The sequence below is a fragment of the Rattus norvegicus genome, chromosome 4 (genome assembly GCF_036323735.1).
Source record: "Rattus norvegicus strain BN/NHsdMcwi chromosome 4, GRCr8, whole genome shotgun sequence".
Lineage (NCBI taxonomy): Eukaryota > Metazoa > Chordata > Mammalia > Rodentia > Muridae > Rattus > Rattus norvegicus.
This window is the reverse complement of record NC_086022.1, coordinates 114,896,901-114,917,939: the sequence shown is the minus strand read 5'-3', so window position 1 is coordinate 114,917,939 and position 21,039 is coordinate 114,896,901. Positions and strand designations below refer to the sequence as shown.

The following is a 21,039-nucleotide window of genomic DNA, read 5'->3' as shown; positions in this document are numbered from 1 at the left end:
TTAGCCTTGTCCTCAGGCTAAACTCAGAAACTGGAAAACAAACAAAGAAACAAACAAGCAAGCAAACAACATGTTCAGGAATCAAGACACCCCCTAGAAACAACCACAACTTTCCTAATACCAACTACTTCGCACTTAGTGACAGCGAATTGGCTCTTTCTTCAGAGAAAAATACCTAATGTTCAAGATGTCTCAAAGTAGATTGCTCAAGTTAGCCACAAGTGTCCATAACTAGCTGAAATCATTGTTAGGCAATAGAAATGCACCAAGATTTACTTTCTTAAATGTTAACCAACCATGTAGCTGCCAAGTTGGAAAGTAACTCACCCTGCTGAAAACATAATAAAAAGACAAGATTTCACTAGCTGGGACCTTCCACACCGATCAACTGTGGTGGAGAGGGTGGATGGTCTGAGCTCAAGCTTGAATACTCTGCTTTTGCATGTGAGTTGGACTAAGTGGTCTCTGGTGGTCTGTGGGGACCCTGCAATCTGAGCCTAATACTATCCAAGTGTTTTTAATTTTAACTTTTTATTGCATTTATGTTTTTTTTGTGTGTATTTATCTTTTTGTTTATTTCTGTGAACAGGGTCATACCCATAGCATGACATCCCTGTTTAGGTCAGTGGATAACTTATTGGAATCCTTTTCTCTTATCACGAGGTTCTCTGGAGACCACACATCAGATGTGGTAGTGGGCACCTTGACCCTCTGATCCATCTTGCTATCCCAATTCTCATTCTTTTAAAAGCAAAAATCTCAACAAACTAATTATTCATATAAATATAAAAAGAATGTGTTTGTATAGACAGAATATTGGTTAGATAGTGTGGTTCACACCTTTAATTCCAGTACTATGAAGATAGATAAAAGAGAATCAGGGGTTAAAGGCCAGACTATGCTATGTACTATAGTATATTGTATGATACCATACTATACTATACTATACTATAATATACTATACTATACTATAGCAAACTATCATCTCAAAATAATTAACAATAATAATAATAATAAAGAAATAACATCAGAGCTGTAATTCATGTGAACTTAAAAATGTTTTGTTTCGTTCTTTGAATTTATTTCTCGACCTTTGTCACATCCTACCCTGTCCCTTGTCCTCCTTCTCTGTTTGATCTTTCATCCACATTAACTTGACTTTTGTTGAGTGACATTTATCCTCCTGTTCCCATCATCTCCCATAACTCTGCTGTTGCAGTGTTTCCTTTTACTCACTTGTGGGTTTAAATGAAAGATTACTACTTTTAGTTTTGGAGTTCAGTCTGGGTTTTGTTTTTGTTTTTGTTTTCAGAACAAACCAGAGTAAAATCATATGGGAAAGAAAGAAAAATCCTGTCACTGACAGGGTAACAAGGTGGTCCTACACATCAAGTTTCTGCTTTCAGGTAGCGCTAAAGAAATGACCCAAGCTGTTGCCATGCCCAGAACTTAGAGATGACAAATATGTAATTCATTTAACTGTCATACATAACCACTTGGTTAACTTTCTTAATAATTAGAAAATTGTTTAGAAAAGAGAAGATCTCAGATTATGTTCTGGTCCATGGCCCCAGTGCTTTCCTTTAGTAGCAGACTAAGAATAGTTTTAGTCATTCTCATAATGCTGTAACCACTTTTCCACCAATAATATCTGTGTATACAGAAGTTGATTTTTTGATACAATACTAGCACAATTATATATTTTGTGTTTATTTCATTGTTGAGGGGAATTTTTTCATATTTGGCCAGTTTTATCTGTGTAAGTGCTAAGCCAGCTCTGTTACAGCGATCTGGTTATTGTTCTATACTGGGGCTTCCCAGGCTCACTTCTCTCAGAATGCTGATAGGAATCTGTCACTGTCCCTTGAGTGACATAGCTGCTTTATATTTGCCTCATTCTGGAAATAGCAGCAGGTTAGCTAAGACTGGGATCAAAGTCATCTCATCCACTATGTATCTTATTAGTATCCCTGTTCCTTGGAATTTTGAGAGTATCAGGGATCTGGATATTCAAAGACATCATTTCACTGCCCAGTCTTCTTTAAGTATTGCTATATATTTAGACTGCAGTACAACGCCATTTGAATGACAGAACCCTAATTGCAAGATATTAGATCATCACTTGTAGCAAGTGGACAAGCATATAAAGGATTCCAGATCAATATCATGTGCTCATTCAAGACAGCCACATTCATATAGCCAAAGTCCTGCTATAAAAGTCTGGCATGGCATTGGTGGGGACAGAATGACAAGGTTCCTGTTCCTAGAACAGGGCTTGCAGGTGTGAGCGTCCATGACTCTGGCTGCTGTGGGCATAAGTCTTGTTTGCATAATATTGTACATATTTTACATTCCTCCAAGGAATGTCCTCCCTGTTAATGTTAATGATTCCATGATAATCTGAGACAGCATGAGTCCAGGAGGAGAAGATGAAGGCAATGTCTTAGCAAAATGGTAAAGACTTTAACCTTCAAGACAGCTATTAAGGCTATGGAAAAGAACTCTTAAAAACATGAGTTCAAAAATAAATAATTTGTCAACTATGCAAAATATAAGGATATAATATATATGATACGAGAGACTTTATGAATCAAAAGGAATAGAGGGAGCTACACTATGAGCCATCTTGTCAGAAAAATACTAAGGAAGAAGATAAAGAGATTTGGGGAGTAGTGATCTCAGAGATCCCAATCAGCTAAGTTGTTTGTTTGTTTGTTTGTTTGTTTGTTTATTCTTATAAAGGCAGACAAATTCCTGAGTTTAGGGTCACTTCCTGAAAGAGAGCAAGGTTAGGCCCAGGTGTGGTAGACATGGACTGGGCCCCATCAGCTGGTTTAGCACCTGTACTTAAGTGAGGTGGGCAGGTCTCTGGATTCCTTTGCAATGTTCAAATGGGTGCTTGCAGTCTCCTAAGAATCAAAGGTCTTGGGTCTTGGGATCCTGATTCATAGGATAATCAAAAGGGAACCTGGAATGAATAAATGAGTTGATAAGTAAATAAAACACTGGCTTTTGGTATGCAAGAGATGAACAAATAAACCTTGATAGAGGTTCTTTAGAATTTTCTCTAGCTAGAACTGAGTTGTCTGAAGATCTCTGGAGAACAAACACAAATCTTCAAGAATTTTTTTTCCTAATGAGATGTCTGATTTTCATCTGAAAAATCCATGGAGAGTGAACGCAACTCTTTTAGAATTTTTTATTTTGTCTTTCTGAAATCCAAGAATTACTTTTAGAGATTTTTTAACAGGATTTCTGACTTGGTTGGAAAATCCAGGAATCTTTTATTGCAGCTTTTCTGACATTGGTCAAAAAAACCCCTGAGCTATCCAGAGAGATTTTAAAATGTTTACCCGCAGAGTGAGTTGTCTCCAGCAGAAAGCTACCTCCCTCAATCAGTTTTTAGAATAGCAAGAAAAAGATGTCTAGTGCAGAGCAGAACAGAGAGAGAGAGAGAGAGAGAGAGAGAGAGAGAGAGAGAGAGAGAGAGAGAGAGAGAAGAAGGAGGAGGAGGAAGAGGAGGAGGAGGAGGAGGAGGAGGAGGAGGAGGAAGAAGAAGAAGAAGAAGAAGAAGAAGAAGAAGAAGAAGAAGAAGAAGAAGAAGAAGAAGAAGAAGAAGAAGAAAAGAGGAGGGCAGAGCAATATCTGGAAAGCTATTTCATCAGATCATAGGCAGCATCTTGTAAGGCATGATTTGACTTTGAGTCACTTGGTTTTGCTGCTCCCAAACACCCCTTTCTCTCAGGAACCCCTCTCCAAGGTAAGGCCTGTCTTTTGCAGAAGTAATTAGACATATTAATCACATTCAGACAGCATGCACCAGGTCCTTTGCTAAGTATTTTAGATAACAACTTCAATGTTCTGGTGAGTTTGAATTAGACTTTGCACTGGGATATTCAGTACTTGTGTCCATGCATGTGTTGGCAAATACGGTTCAAGTTTCGCTTTAGTCGTATTGTTGTTGTGATAAAACATCTTTACCAAAGCAATTTTAAAGGAGAAAGGGTTTACTCAGCTTACACTTCCAGGCTACAATGTGTCACTGCAGGGAAATCAAAGCAAATAATCACATCCCCAGCCAAGAACAAAGTTTAATGGATGCCTGTTTGTTAGTGCCTGGCCTGCATCCTACATGCTGTCCAGGACTCCTTCCCAAGGAATGCTGATGCCTTCAGTGAAATGGGTCTTCCCATACCAATTGACTTATTCTAAACAATCTCCCAGAAACACATCCATGAGCCAACCTGATTTGGAAGATCCTTCCTTGGAAGAAGAATCTACTGGCTCTACATTGCATCAAACTGACAAGTCAAGCTGCCTTGACAAAAGACCCATCACCCATTAGTTGCTTTGAGCTCTACAAACAGAGCTGTTACAACAAGTCTGTGCCTCTTTAGATCTCTGGGCAACAGCTGATGGCATAGGATTTTAGCTGTAACAAGAAGACCAGTAGCATTCATGGTGGTAACTGTCCCAACATTCTGAGTTCCTGAGCACCTAGTGATGAGCAGTTGCTCCGTCAGGGCACAGTGAACATGGCACATGGATGAGAAACCCAACTCAAGCCGATAGAAGCCATTGAGATTGGTAACTTACTAGGTCCTGCATGAACTTAGCCTTTACAAGCAAATAGAAGTTATCATGAACATGGAGAACAAATCAGTAGGTAGAAAACAGACAACCCCAAGTCAATTATCAGTAGCCCTTGTACACTCATATGCACCTTGAATACTAATGAGCTAGCCATCTCTTCTAAGAACAAGCTTTTCACTACCATTGGTAAACGTAAAGCCATATTGCTTTCATTATGACATTTGCTATTTTACTCGCTAACTGGCAGATGATAGACAATGCATGTTACTATTACTTAATGCCCCTTTTTAATATTCTATGAATGAAACACATCTGATGAGGCAAGCTACTCCCTACTGTGCCCAGACCCTTCTGAAATAATTTCTGTCTCTTGTGCTTTCTTGTCTGTCTTTTTCATTAAGGAAAAAAAAAACCCTCCAAAACAGAATTAAGGCTTCAGTCATTAGGTGTTCTTTGCCTGATTATAAGAGGGGGTAGTCAAAGTGCTGTCATCAATGACTCAGTGAACCCGATGCCTTCTGAAAATCTTCCAAATCTCCCTAATATGCTACCCTAACTGTGGTCAATATGTCCAAGGTTACATGTGTACAAAGTAATCCCCCTTGATCCCAGAGGATTCCCTCCAAGGCCCTCACTGTGACCCATATACAGAAGTGAACCCCAAGAGTCTTCTGCTTAGCTCATTCTAATGGTAGATTTAGATCTTAACAACCTGAGCATACAAATTTTTGGTTTATTTTTGAGTTGAGAACTTTTATTTCCTCTTAAGGAAAGCCCTTCTCTTTGAAATAGCTGATTCCCTTCCATAGAATAACTAAATCATTGTCCCATTATTAAGTAAAATAATTGTCAGTAGAATGAAAACTGCAATATACCAAAAATATGAAATCAAAAATGGCTGCTAAATTATAAATTTATGGGTAGTTTTACAACATGAATACACTAGAAAGAAGGAAGAATTCATGTTTTCGACAGAATGGAGCAAGATTACAAGATATAATGCAGCAGAGCACATTGGGCAACTGAAAATATGAAATTACATATTTCTAGATTTTTCCATTTCATATTTTCTAAATCATAGCAAGTGAACCTTGAAATCTTGGGAGCTACAGAATACTTTTGAAGTCTTTCCTGTTAGTGTTTAAGACTAAAAAATGGGATCGCACTATATTATAGGAGACATTTATATACTGTAAATCTCTCACTGCTTTAACATTTATGAGTAGAATCAAAAACTGCAACTATAAACAACAATAACAATCAAGAAATATGTTCGAAATAAAAATATATAAACAATGAAAATGTAGAAAAGTGAAATAATTTTGAAGGATATCCTACTTTTTTTGGTATTCAGAGCGTCAAACTAAAGAACAGAAAAGGCAAACACTGATTGGTTCTTCAGTGTAGAATCTTGAAGAATTCTCTGCCATTGGAGAACTAGAACTATATGAAACATGGTTTAGGAAATGTTAGTATATTGATTAGGTGAAGTTGTTGTTGTTGTTGTTGTTGTTGTTGTTGTTGTTGTCAGTTTGACACAGCTAACTAGAGTCATCTGGGAAGAGCAAACCTATGTTAAGAAAATATCTCCTTCATATCGACTGATAGGCAAGGCTGTGGGCCTTCTTTTGAACTAATGATTAACATGGGAGGGCTCAGCCAGCTGCGGCTGGTGCTTTACCTGGACACGATCGTCAGTCCTGAGGAGGATAAGAAAGCAAGCCCAGGCTGAGCAAGCAACAGAGAATAAACCAATAAACAGAATTTCTCTGGAGTCTTTGTTTCAGCTCTTTCCTCCAGATTCCTGATAAAAATTCCTTCCTTGATTTCACCTTATGTTATACATTCTGAGGTGAAATAAGTCCTTTTCTCCACAACTTGCATTTTGTCAGTTTTATCACATCAATAGGAAGAAAACTAATATAGATGCAAAGGTATCTAACATATTATCAGAGGCTTTAAAAATGTGTAAAAGTATAGAACTAAAATAATGATAAATATGAAAAGAAATATTTGAAAGTTTGCAGTACCTAACTGTATCTGTTTCATCTCCCAAATCATCATGATTTCTTTCAAACAACATTTACAATCCATCCATAATAAAAGTTACAAAAGATGATTGTTCACAGGCAAATTAAAGCTGGTTGAAATCTGCCACAGATAATTTAACATAACCTTACACTTTATGATTTGCTCATCCACCACCTTGAAGCAATCATGTTTGGCCTGGTATTTACAAAGTTGAGATACATTTGAATCATTCTCTTAAAAAAAATAGATTAAATCGAAGGGTTATAAATGTCTGACAAAATTTTTTTTACAAAGAACAAATACTTGAAAAGGAAAATTATTTCAGCCATATAACCACTGATCAATATTTCCCTAATTTCTACATAGTGAATAGGAGGGAGTGGTATTTGAGCCAGCAGGAGTCAAATCCTCAGGGATCCAACTGTGCTGATTGATTGTAAAGAGCCAATGGCTTCAGATTGCTGGCTCATTAGCATAGGCACAGGTAAATTATCCTGCTCAGAAATAAGAACGAGGGCCTTGCTAACAGACACACACAAATTAAAGTCACAGGCCAGGCAAAGCAACTGATTTCATCTTGATGATATGTTACTAAACCACTTCTGTGGTTGCTGCAGAAGAAAATTCTAGTGCCAGGACAAGGATTCCCATGACCTGGCTCTACAGAGACACTTTTTAAAAGCATGTAGACTCCAAAAGGCTGAGTGTGCATTGAATTAATAACACTGAGATTTAATAAAGAAGAAAAACTGTCTTACAAGACTTCAGTGATTAAATGAGGAAAAAATGAAAGTGACCTTGGGTGCAAAGGTCATGCAGGGGTTTTGAGAGTAGAAAATCAGAAAGGACTGTGGCTGGCAAGGACATTTGAACACAACAGTCAGAGGCACATGGTAGTGTTCACTTATCCTAGCATTGCACATTGGAGGCTGAGGAAATGAGAACTCAAGGGCCAACCTGGGCTGCATAGGATAACTTGGTTCCAACGGGAACAAAAAATTAAAAGCAATAGTATGGCATCACTGGATTTTGAAAATATTTAATACTTGAAGAAACTTTCATGAGGTTCTGACCCTAATCCTTGACACATCTGCATACTTTGTTGTGCGAATTAAATATTAGGAAGGAGATCTTATTAAGTTAATTTAGTAAGAATCATGCACTCTGTATTTGGTGACCCTCAACATCTGATCATGCTTTTTATTCTTCAGTATCATCAATATAAGTTTAGATTATGCTCATTGAACAGAAATTCTAGTGGATTAGCCTAGTGAGAAATGCTTCCCTGTCTATCTCTTTATATATGCATGTGTACAAACATACTACACTTGTCTTCAGCCATTTTGTGGGTTCTTACATTTTTCTTTTTTATTGGATATTTTTTAATTAACAACTCAAATGTTACTGGATTTCCTGGTTTCCCGTCTGTCCATAAACTCCCTATCCCATTCCCCCACTTCTTCTGTGAGGGTATTCCCCTCCCCCGAACACCCACCCCTTCCCACCTCCTCACCCTGACATTCCCCTACACTGAGCCTTGAGAGAACCAAGAGCTTCTCTTCCCATTGGTGCTCAACAAGGCCAACCTCTGCTACAATTGAATCTGGAGATATGGGTTTGTCCATGTGTATCCTTTGGTTAGTGGTTTAGTCCCTGGAAACTCTGGTTGGTTGATATTGTTGTTCTTATAGGGTTGCAAGGTCCTTCAGCTCCTTCAATCCCCTCTCTAACTCCTCCAGTGGGGAGCCCATTCTCAGTTCAATGGTTGACTGCTAGCATTGCCTTTACATTTGTCGTGCTCTAACAGAGCCTCTCAGGAGACAGCTATATCAGCCTGCTGTCAGCATGTACTTGGCATCTGCAATATTGTCTGGGTTTGGTGACTGTATGTATATGGGCTGGATCCCAAGGTAGGGCAGTCTCTGAATGGCCATTCCTTCAGTCGTTCCTGCAAACTTTGTCTCTCCATATTTCCTCCTATGAATATTTTTGTTCTCCCTTTTTTTGTTGTTTTTTTTTGTTTTTTTTTTTTGTTTTTTGGTTTTTTTTTTTTTTTTGAGCTGAGAACCGAACCCAGGGCCTTGCGCTTGCTAGGCAAGTGCTCTACCACTGAGCTAAATCTCCAACCCTTGTTCTCCCTTTCAAGAAGAACTGAAGCATCCACACTAGGTCTTTCTTCTTCTTCTTCAGCTTTATGTGGACTGTGGATTACATCTTGGATAATTCGAGTTTTTGGGCATGCAGTGAGTGCATACCATGTGTCTTCTTTTGTGATTGGGTTACCTCACTCAGGGTGGTATTTTCTAGTTCCATCCATTTGCCTATGAATTTCATAAAGTCACTGTCTTTGATAGGTGAGTAGTACCCCATTGTGTAGATGTATCACATTTTCTGTATCCATTCCTCTGTTGAAGGGCATCTGGGTTCTTTCCAGCTTCTGGCTATTATAAATAAGGCTGCTATGAACATAGTGGAGCATGTGTTCTTGTTATATTTTGGAGCATCTTTTAGGTTTATGCCCAGGAGTGGTATAGCTGGGTCCTCAGGTAATGCAATGTCCAATTTTCTGAGGAACCTCCAGACTGATTTCCAAAATGGTTGTACCAGTCTACAATCCCACCAACAATGGAGGAGTGTTCCTCTTTCTCCACATCCTCGCCAGCATTAGCTGTCACCTGAGTTTTTGATCATGACCATTCTGATTGGTGTGAGTTGGAATCTCAGCATTGTTTTGATTTGCATTTCCCTGATGACTAAGGATGTTGAACATTTCTTTAGGTACTTCTCAGCCATTGGATATGCCTCAGCTGAGAATTCTTTGTTTAGCTCTATACCCTATTTTTAATAGGGTTGTTTGGCTCTCTGGAATCTAACTTCTTTTTTTTTTTTTTAACGGTCCATCTCTGGAATCTAACTTCTTGATTTCTTTGTATATTTGGATATTAGCCCTCTGTCAGATGTAGGATTGGTAAAGATCTTTTCCCAATCTGTTGGTTGCCGTTTTGTCTTAATGACAGTGTCCTTTGCCTTAAAGAAGCTTTGCAGTTTTATGAGATCCCATTTGTCGATTCTTGATCTTAGAGCAATTTCTGTTCAAGAAATTTTCCCAAGTGACCATGTGTTTGAGGTTTTCCCTCACTTTTTCTTCTATTAGGTTGAGTGTATCTGGTTTGATGTGGAGGTCCTTGATCTGCTTGGACTTGAGCTTTTTACAGGGTGATAAGAATGGATCGATCTGCATTCTTCTACATGCTGACCTCCAGTTGAACCAGCACCATTTGTTGAAAATGTTGTCTTTTTTCCGATGGGTTGTTTTAACTCCTTTGTCAAAGATCAAGTGTCCACAGGTGTGTGAGTTCATTTCTGGGTCTTCAATTCTATTCCATTGATATACCTACCTGTCTCTGTACCAATACCATACAGTTTTTTTCACTATTGCTCTGTAATACTACTTTAGGTCGGGGTGGGGGGGTTCTTCTTTCTCCTCCCCTTCTCCATACCTTTCTTTGACCTTTTCAACTCCCTAAAACTAGATAAGAGAGAAAAAAAGGATAGAGGGGAAATGAAAGAGAACCCTGAATAATGTCAGGGAATGAGAACAACTTTGTTACTAGATATTTCATGCTGGTTAGGGGCATCATATTCTTTGGGGCAAGTTTGATCTTCGATGGTCAGGATATCTATTTTCTTATTGTGGCTTCTTCTATGAGTATGACTACCTGACAAATTGTGACCACCACCACCACCACCACCAACAAATAACCAACCAACAATTCACACCAGCTCTCTGGGACCTAGTATTATATACCCTCTAAAGAGTCTCCAGAATGTCAAACACCACACAACGGCAGAAACTATCTGCAACTGGCAAAATCATGCCCCTGCTAGAGCACAAGACAAATCCTAGGCAGCCGCTATGGACAATATGAAGCAGACTCATATTTCACAACTGGAATTTGAATGAAAACATATTCGTATAATATTTCTGTGTTTTTTTAAGAAACTAAAACTCCAAAATTGCCAAAATTGTCCCTAAACCATTCTCATAGGCTCGGTGCTTGTGAGCAGTCATGTGTGTGTGTGTGTGTGTGTGTGTGTGTGTGTGTGTGTGTGTGTGTGTGTGTTTGTGTTAATGTATGCTTATGTATTCATATAAAACATAAGTCAACCTTAGATGTTACTCTGCAGTAGCTATTGGCTCATTGTTTGGGAGTGGGTGCAGCAGGGGGTAGAAAAAAACCTCTTGCAAGGACCTAGATCTATATCAGTTTTCAAGCAAGCTTCAGAGACCTGTACATCTTTACCTCCACAGCATTAGGATTATAAACTTGTACCATCCACTAAGGGGTTTTGTTGTGGTTGTTTAGCTTAATGGGGATTGAACTCACAGTCCTCATATTTGCCTGGTAAGCACTTAGTAAAATGCTGACTAGGCCATCTCAACTGGTCCCTAAACCCATGGTTTTCTTGTTTTGTTTTCATTTTTTATATCTAGGTCCTGTCCTTGCTTCTCAGTCATAAATTTCTACTTGATGTTGCATTCAGAGTTGTGTCCAATCTCTCTCCCAACTTCTAAAACTCAGTGGCTTAGAACAACATTCTAATTACTAGCAGTATGAGCTATGCCCAGGTCCATTCATTTGTAGCCTTTTCTCTTAGATGCTAATCAAAGTCAGACACTCTTTTCCCACTGTGTGTGCAGGAAAGAAAGGAGTACTCCCATTTCTTTTAAAAGGCAGTGACCACTCTGCTTCTCTTCAGCTTTATAGTGATGAGAACTCAATCTTGAGGCTTAGATCTGGCTTTCAATAGTTCTGTGAAGGTGGCTGGCTTTCCAGTGTTCCAAATGAAGTGACTGTGGACTGCTGAGGTGTAACATAGCCCCTACATTGAAGAACATATGAAAAGTTGGATATTTCCCAAAGCTCATCCACGCCAGGTGCTGGTAAATAATTGATTGGGCTTTGTTCATTAATATAGCCGGATCTATACTTTCTCAAGTCTCGACAGAGAGTTGGGGATACATATGCCCATGGGGTAGGCCTTTCAAAACAGTTTTTAGATTGACTCATCGAAACTGCAAATTTGCAAGGAGAGACTTCTCAGGACCATGCACAGGCTCTTTCACTCACTTTGCTCACCAGAACAATAACAACCACAAAAGTAAGTTGTGATTTGCGATATATAAGTTTACCCATAAATAATGGAGCAGGGTAGTGAAGACGATCACCCCACTAATTCACCCATTTATAGGCATAAAGAGAGAAGTAAAATATTTTTGAATTGTTTGATATATTTGAAGGTGGTACCTCAGCATGGGCGCCATCTGACATATTCCGAGGTCTGAAAGGGATCAGGTAACACACAAATTGAGCCTTTCTCAAGGCTCATAGTCAGGATCCTATAGTCCCAGAAACATAGTCCTGGGAGATCAGGACTTATGGAAGCTAGCTCGACATGTATGTACCTGGGTGGTGATGCTAGGCCATGTCAGGACTGTAAGTAAGCAAGTGTTTCCACTTTTTGGCACCAAAAGAAAAAGGCTTCAGGACTCCCCCTCTGCCTATTGAACTGTAGGACTGTAGGGAAAAATAACAAGTCTGGCTAAGAAGTGATCTCCAGTCACATTAGCGTACAGTCATATCGTGGGTGAAGACAGCTCTGCTACAGTCAAACAGGGTTTTTTCACTCTATCAAAGTAATGTAATGTATCCTAACTGGAGCTAAAGTGTCTTTTTTAATTTTTTAAGATATTAGATATAAATATGGGAGAAGGATATTTGATATAAATATCATTGTGGAAAAGCTGGAGAGATGGCTCAGAGGGTAAAAGTGTTGGCTGCTCTTCCAGAGGACCTGAGTTTAACCCCAGTAACTACATGGAGACTCATAAACATCTATAATGAGAAAAAATATCATGGGAGAAATAAGCAGTGGATGGAAAATCCTGTATATACGTATAATACTCTCAGTATTTTTGTGTGCACTTAATTTCCATAGGAGTTTTCATTAAAAGCCTTTCACCATTGTTTGAATGCTACAGCAAAGTTACTCTTGTTTGGTTTCCGAAGCTCTGGCTCATCCTTCCACGTAAACTTTCTACTGAATCTAAAGTATGTTTATCTCAGCCTTAACAGTCATCTATGACCCCTATTTGGTGGTAATCTATGCTCTGTATTCCCCATGACCATGTCCAAATTCTTTGGCACAGTGGCCTATGCATGGACCAATTCATAGTCTCAATAAATCTCCAGTTTCAGACTGTACTAGATCCCTTACTCAAGATAGTCTCACTCCTTGAGTAATTCATGCTCTTTCTTAGCTTTGGCCTGATTGTTGCTCTTAGTGACCTTCATGCAGTACTTCTCGTTCCTCCATTCTGCCAGTCCTTCCCCACTGTCATGCCTATGGTAGAAAACAATTGGTCACCTCCTTGTCTGCACAATTTTCCTGGTATAGTGTAATTCCTCATAGAACAGAGCTGATGAGCTGGGAGTACTATTAGTTATTAATAAAGTTGCTTAGCTCAAATTTTATACCCTAAACAATATGACCTGTTTGACTTTTGTATATAGGAAAATAAACTTATTACACTTCTGCTGATACAGTAACTTCGGTTTTGGAAAGGAATGCTATTTATTCTATTTGAATCTCCCTTTTGTTAAAATTTTAGTTATCGCCAATCATTCAAAGTCTGAGACTTCAACCCTCAAGGACCAGCTAATTGTAAATCTTCTTAAGGAGAAACAGGTCCCCCAGAACAAGACTGCAGTTGTTGGGGTCGGTGCTTTTGACATGGCTAGTGCCATCAGTATCTTAATGAAGGATTTGTCATATGAGCTTGCCTTTGTTGATGTCATGGAAGAGAAGCTGAAGGGAGAGATGATAAATCTCCAGCATGGCAACCTTTTCCTTAAAACACCAAATATTGTCTTTAGCAAAGACTATACTGTGACTGCAAACTCCAAGCTGGTCATTATCATAACCGGGGCCCGTCAGCAAGAGGGAGAGAGCTAACTCAATTTGGTCCAGCAAAACATGAACCCCATCTTCAAGTTCATCATTCCCTACATTGTGAATGCTCACATTGCAAGTTGTTCATTGTCTCAAAGCCAGTGGATATCTTGACCTACAAGGTTTGGAAAATCAACGTCTTTCCCAAAAGCAGAGTTATTGGAAGTGGTTGCAATCTGGATTCAGCTTGGTTCCATTACCTGATGGGAGAAAGGCTGGGAGTTCACCCAATGAACTGTCATGGGTGGGTCCTAGGAGAGCCTGGTGATTCCAGTGTGCCTGTGTGGAGTAGTGTAAACATCGCTGGCATCTCCCTAAAGTCTCTGAACTCAGAACTGGGCACAGATACAGACAAGGAGTAGTGGAAGGATGTTCACAAGCATGTATTGACAGTGCATACGAGGTGATCAAGCTGAAAGTTTACACGTCCTAGGCCATTGACCTCTCTTTGGCACACTTGGCTGAGAGCATAATGAAGAACCTTAGGCGGGGGCATCCCATTTCCATCATGACTAAGGGTCTCTATGGAATCAAAGATGATGTCTTCCTCATTGCCCCTTGTATCAATGGACAAAATAGAATCTCCGATATTGTGAAGGTGACACTGACTCCTGAGGAGGAGGCCCGACTGAAGAAGAGTGCAGATACCCTCTGGGGAATCCAGAAGGAGTTGCAATTCTAAAGTCTTTCCAGTGTCCTAGCACTTCACCGTCCAGGCTGCAGCACGGTTTCTATGGAGACCACACACTTCTCATCTGAGCTGTGGTTAGTCCAGATGTATTGACGTGGTCTGAGGAAAATCTCAGTTCCCACAGCTCTACCCTGCTGCTTGTGTACTTGTGTAGTGGTAACCTGGTTAGTTCCACTGTCTCCAAGAAACACTGCCAACTGTTTGCAGGCTTTGATTACCTTGGGAGCCTGCAGAATTGTTGCACTACTCACCCTCACCAACATGCCTAGGCCAATGAGTTCCCAGTTAATCATAACTTGGCTCCAGTGTGTAAGTCCATTATGCATATCTTGTACATAAATGTTGTACAGGATATTTTATGTATTATATGTGCTGTAGTATACATTGAAATATTATGTGAAATGTAAGATCTGGTTATGGATTTTGGAACCAACCACTCAAATGTCATGCCAATGGAAACACCAAATAAACCTTGAACAATGAAAAAAATTAGTTATTCATTTCAGAATTCACATACAATTCCTAGCATCTAAATGTTCTCCTCTCTACACTGTAAAATTTCAAGTTGTAAATTAAGCAACCATCAATCGTATCTGGTAGTGAACCCCACCAGCTGCATTAACAACCTACCTAGCTGGATAATTCACACTGGTGCAATAATGGTACAAAGGTCATGGTATTAACCAATCATTTTTCAGTTTCATTTAAGGTTCATTCTACAAGATAAAAACCATGCTTCACTCAAGAACCTGTAACTAGACAGGTGGGCCACAAGAATGAACCTATTTCTATATTTCTGCTAATCCATAAAAGTATTGAGGTGACTTCTAATGCCTATCTCACACATCAGAGAAACATCATTGTCATAGTAGATGAGATTAACACAGATAACCACAACTGATCAATGTACGAGAAAAAGTAAATGTATAGTGCTTTACTATAAATCAGACATCTATAACATACCCCTGCTTCCTAAGGCTCAGGAATCTATGGGGTAGAAGAAATAGGTATATTATAAAAGCCAAAGGAAGTGGAAACTTTTATGTATATAGCAGTCCAGTTGGATATATAAACTCACAGTTGTTGTGTCAGTATGCACAAGGCTTGTGAAGTTCAAGTCTAATATAACATGGAAGAAAGGTGTGTGCAAAGTCCTTCACCTGCTCAGGAACTACTGGTAGTTAAGTGCTTTCAGGAAAGGGAGAGTGATTTTTCTTTAAGCCTGTGGCCCCTAATAGGTCCACACCTATTAGGTGTGGCTACACACCTGTGTACAGGGAGTGCTAATGAGACTCCATGAATTCAGAAAATAAATAAGGGCACAAAGTTACGTGGTGAAGTGAATCTTTGAAGAAGTAAGGATAAAAATATAATATATCAAATTCTCAAACTTTGATAAAATGATTTAAAAAAAAAGAATGTCTTCAGTTTGGTTTAACCAAAATAGGAAATGAGACTTTAGATATGCAGTACACTGTGGACACAGATTTAAATACGTAGTTTAGATGAAAGATTAAATACCTATTTAGAACTGAATGTTCTCAGAAAGTTCCACTGGTGGTGTTAGTGTTTATGCCCACATTAATGGTCCTACTTCCCTTCCCTAGGTGAGCCCATTAACAGATGTAGAATGTATTCCCAAATGTTTCCTGTGGAAAGCAAAATCTACAGGTTCTCCATAGCTTTTATTTTGGAGAAGTATATTCCAAAATCTAATAATTTGGAAGTTCTGAATTAAACTGGGTTACTTACTAAAGAGCTTTTAATATATTAATGCAGTTGGGATATCTGCATGGAGTAGTAAAAAGTAATCATTTTTTAGCGTTACTTGACCTTGTATCCCTTTTGGTATAAGACATAGTGTGGGACTTGTACAAAATCAGCTTGGAACATTGTCTTGTTCTCAATGTCACAAGTCCTTTTAAATATTAAAATTGTCTAGAAAATGTAGCTAATTTACTTCCAGTATGATCTTAAGAAATACTTTAAAATCACATATAACTAAACCAGGAAATAAACAGTGTAATTTTCCTTATCAATGCATTCAGATTGTCTCAAATTTCCAAGGGGAATGTCTTTATTTCAGGTGATATCTTCTACAATGCACTTCTCTTAACTATATTTCTGTTTTGAAATCATATGGATTGCTCTAATGCAGTGCTTCTTAACCTTTCTTATCCTGTAACCCTCTAATACAGTTCTTCATGCTGTGGTGACCTCTCCAACCATAATATTATTTCATTGCTAATTGAAATTTTGCTACCGTTATGAATCATAATATAAATAGCTGATATGCAGGACATCTCATATTCGATTCTGTGGAAGGATCCTTTGATTCCCCAAACTGGTCATGACCCACAGGTTAAGAACCACTGTTCTAATAGGTACTGAAGCTCTTTGCTTGTTTATCTGTTTTTGCTTTACTGATTGCTATGAATTGAATTGTGTTCTAAAATCTCTGTATTGAAGTTTGTAACTCCTATGTAGAGACAGGACTTCTAAGGAGGCAGTTAAGGTTAAATGATTTCCTGGGGGTGGAGATGTGATTACTGAGAGAAGACATGAGCAGTGTCTCTTCTTTTTGCCTTCCCAGTGGGGACTCTAAGAAAAGGTACTTGTCAGCAACCAGGAGGAAAGCCAGCATCAGAAACCAGGATGCAGGAACCTTGACTTTGGACTGCCTGGCAATGGCAAAATACATGTGTGCTTTTCAGGATTATATATTTTGTTAGGGCAGTCAGAGCTGATTGGCACACTTGCTTGACTAAATCTTTATCTCAGGGTTAGCTGAGGAGGATTTCACTTTATTATCTAAAATCAAAACAGAATCTCCCTAGATACAAGCGAACTCAAGGATTCTGATAGTGTGAATGTTTTTCTTCCCAGAGAATAGTCCTCATCTGACTCTTGGTTTAAAAATAATAATAATTTAAGAACCTTTTTTAATCTGCACTGAGCTAGAATCATGCTATTTTTATGCAGTTTATATCATTTTGAATGAACAGATAAAGTTAATATGAGAGGCCTTACTTCTTGTGTTTTTCTTTATTATGTTGTGTGCACATGTGGGCATAGGACAAGTTCAACCATTGTGACTCCGATATTCTTCACCTTATTTTTGACTGAGACAAGTCTTTTCACTGTCCCAAACTTACTAGTTATACTAAGCTGGTTGACATTGAGCCCCAGAGAAAAAGAAGACTTTACCTTCACAGACATGGGATTATTAAGAAAGAATAAAATACCACACCTGGCTTTGGATATGGATACTTCAGGATCCAACTCAGGTGTTAAAACTTGGAATATTTGCCTTTGGTTCTTGCTATGGTTTTCCTGTGATGGACTGTGAAATAGAAGATGAAATAGCCCTTTCTTCCCCAAGCTCTTTTTGGCCAGGTTTAAATAACAGCAAACTAGGTTAGCCCCTAAAATCCTCTTTCACATCAAGTCTGCCATCTTGGATAACACCAATGAATATGCTAAACTGGATGCCCATGACTCCTCAACCTTAGCAAAGAACTATAGGCAATTGAGGAAGAATGTGAGTGGGAGAGGTGGTATTCCCTAGAGAAGAACACACCAACTGGTTGTCCAACGCCAAACTGTCAGCTCTGAAAACATATATACAAATAATATTATATGGACGGAACAGGTTATATTTGTGAATATGCATATATAGACATATACATATATATATGCAATAACAATGAAAAACGAGACCATGAATTTTAAGGAAAGCAGAGAGGACTATATGAGAGGTACAGAAGGAGGAAAGGATAGAAATAAATTCTGTAATTAAACTATTACCTAAACAACAATTTAAAAATTGCCTTAGGCAGGAGGAGCCAAGGGATGTATTTTCTCATCATCTAGCACCTCCATGCCCAGAAATGCTGGAGCAGCAAACTGTAACACCTAGTACTGTAACACCAGAGGCTGGTGACTGGTTAGAATTTAGCACCCAAATGTTCTTCATACTCCTCTGTAGCCCTTGGTGATGTATAATCATGCTGAAGTGGTTTTCATAGTCATAACCACGAGCCAATTTCATCCAGAAAACTAGGGCTCCTCCTATTCAGGGAGATCTGTTTCCAATTCTTCATAGCAAGTTCTTGTCATTTTAATTATTCATTCTCACTTAACCAAGATTGATTTGACATTTAATTTATTATTAGTTTAAAATACATGGAGTCTCTGATTTAAATAAGAAAGCCTGAATGAATTTCAGAAAACTGAGAACACTGCGTCACTTGCAAATGAGGAAACAGCTATCTGCTAAGGTGTATAATTTTCTTTATGGCCAAAAGAAATGTATTCCTTAAATCAGCCTTTCCAAAATGAGTTGTACAGGAAATTAGTTCTTAGGGATTTAGTTAATATGGAATTAAAGAAGACTACTATACTAGAACAGATTTAGAAAAGCCAGGGTTGAATATCATTCAATGTGCTTTAATGGAATAGTTCTGTTTTTTTTAAAGTATTACATTTGCTAATGTTTGTATTTTGTTTAATGGTTTTCATAAAATCACATTAATTATTGGTGCTAGATGCATATTTTAGAAAATGTTCATAAGTGTACAGTTGCCATAATTTGTATTAATTAGTCTTTATCTTTAATATTCATTTAAAATTATATAGCTAGAAAATATTAGTATGGACTATGAGTCCTTATACAGAGTTAGCCCCATTCATATCAACAATCTTAGGATTTGCTGGGGTCTTGTTAGAGTGATTCTAGGATCTTAATCTAGACTCAAAAACTCAGACATTTGGACATAGAGAACACCAACTTTTTTTTAAACACTATTTCATGATGTGTTAATATTTGACAACCTCTAAATTTGCATACTAGAAGTATAGAAACTCAAAATTCATTGGCTCTCATCTACAGGATGAAGAGAGTAGCTAGCCAGGAGGGAGATCAATAGGGAGTGAACACGGCTGTGGTGTTTTCAATAATAATAATAATAATAATAATAGTAATAATAATAGCCCATATACGGGCACATATTTGAATGCTTAGTTACCAGGGAGTAGAACTGTGTATAGGGATTACAATTATTAGGAGGTATTATTAGGAGGTGTGATCTTGTTTTAAAAGGTGTGTCATTGGTGAACTTTTAGGTTTTCAAAAATCCATGCTAAGTCCAGTCTTTCTCAGCCTGCAGATCAGGATGTAGCTCTCAGCTACTGTTTCTGCACCATGCAAGGCACCATGCTGCCCACTACAATGATAAGAGTCTATCCTTTGAAACTGTAAACAAACCTCCAATTGAATACTTTTTTTTATAACAGTTGCCTTGGTCATGGCGTCTCTTCACAGAAATAGAACAGTGACTAAGACAGTAGCCAACAGGACATGCTCGGGTATGTGAGGAAGAGAATATTATTGAGAATTCAGCAAAGCTGGTTCAGTGAGAATATATTGCAAGATACAGGCAGAAATCAGATGTGTGAGAACATAGTCAAGAGAAAAATGGCATTCAGCTTTCAAGAAGCCCAGATTCTAGGGTTGTATCAAGGGAGAACTCAGAACTAGAAAAATAAGAGGTAGAAAACTTCAGTATAGAAATGCTGGGCCACAACATCCCTCCCTGTTGAAGAGAACTTTGTCTGATTTAAATGTTAATTTTACTGGTAGAGAACCTGAATGTTAGAATTTTTGCCCGTTGAGCACCTCCATATTAAAGGTTATATAACAGGAGCAGTGCAAATGAGTCTTCAAGTTTAACTCAGGATGTGTTCTGAAGCCACATGACTTCAGAGTTAGATGGCTGCAGGAATAAGACATTGAGAAGACCTTGGTAAGCCAGTGCCCTAAAAGTCATAGCTTCACATGCAACACTTTCCACTGTCAATACTGCTTGTATTATCCAAGGCTTAGACAGCAGACAGAAACTGATTATACTTGCCTTTCTCCAGCTTTATAGGCTTGGAGATGATCCAGTATGTGGCCTCACTTAAATCCAACTTTCAGTTACTTATTGATCAATGACATGTACAATGACTTGCACAATGTGCCATCGTCTGCTTATTCTGCTTGTGATTCTGACAACACATTCTAAGTCTGTCTGGGCCAGCAAAGCGTACATTCATCCCATCATTATATCACTACTTTCCTTCCTGGATGTCCATCTGTGATATGTTTTTGTTCTGGTTGCTGCTGCTGGTTTTGTTATGCCACTGAGTAGCAAACTAAGTAGTTGCTAATGAAAATTTGCTTGTTTATTTATTTATATATTTTTGGACGGTTCGTAAAATGGAAATATTTAAGATTGGAATACTGTATATTTAGCATTTCCGCAGTGTCATGTCTATTTTGTAGCAATATAGACATGTCGTTTACTCAGAAGTAGATAAAATGTAAGATAAGGCCAAAGAGATACTTATAAAGTCATCTTCCTGAAGCCTCCATCCATTGTTATCATTGCTCCATCATCGAATAAAACTCATTAGAATTATATATATTATATAAAAATATATATTAAATAAAGCATATATATATATATATATATGCTTTATTTTAGAAAATGCTTGGCCTTTCTCCAGAATCCTGCAAGTAAAATTTCTTATAATTTATGTCATCAGTCTCCGAAGGTCCTATGTGAAATATTGCTACAGACCTTCAAAGGGATGAGACTGTAGACCTTTCTACTATCCAATAATCAATCTAGTATAAAACCAGATCTCTTGTAAGAAGAGCTTTGAAC

General features: G+C 38.3%; 1 pseudogene; it reads left to right on the top strand.

Moving 5' to 3' along the window:
* Nucleotides 1-13,317: 13,317 nt before the first annotated feature.
* Nucleotides 13,318-14,320, top strand: Ldha-ps9 (lactate dehydrogenase A, pseudogene 9; annotated as a pseudogene).
* Nucleotides 14,321-21,039: the final 6,719 nt, after the last annotated feature.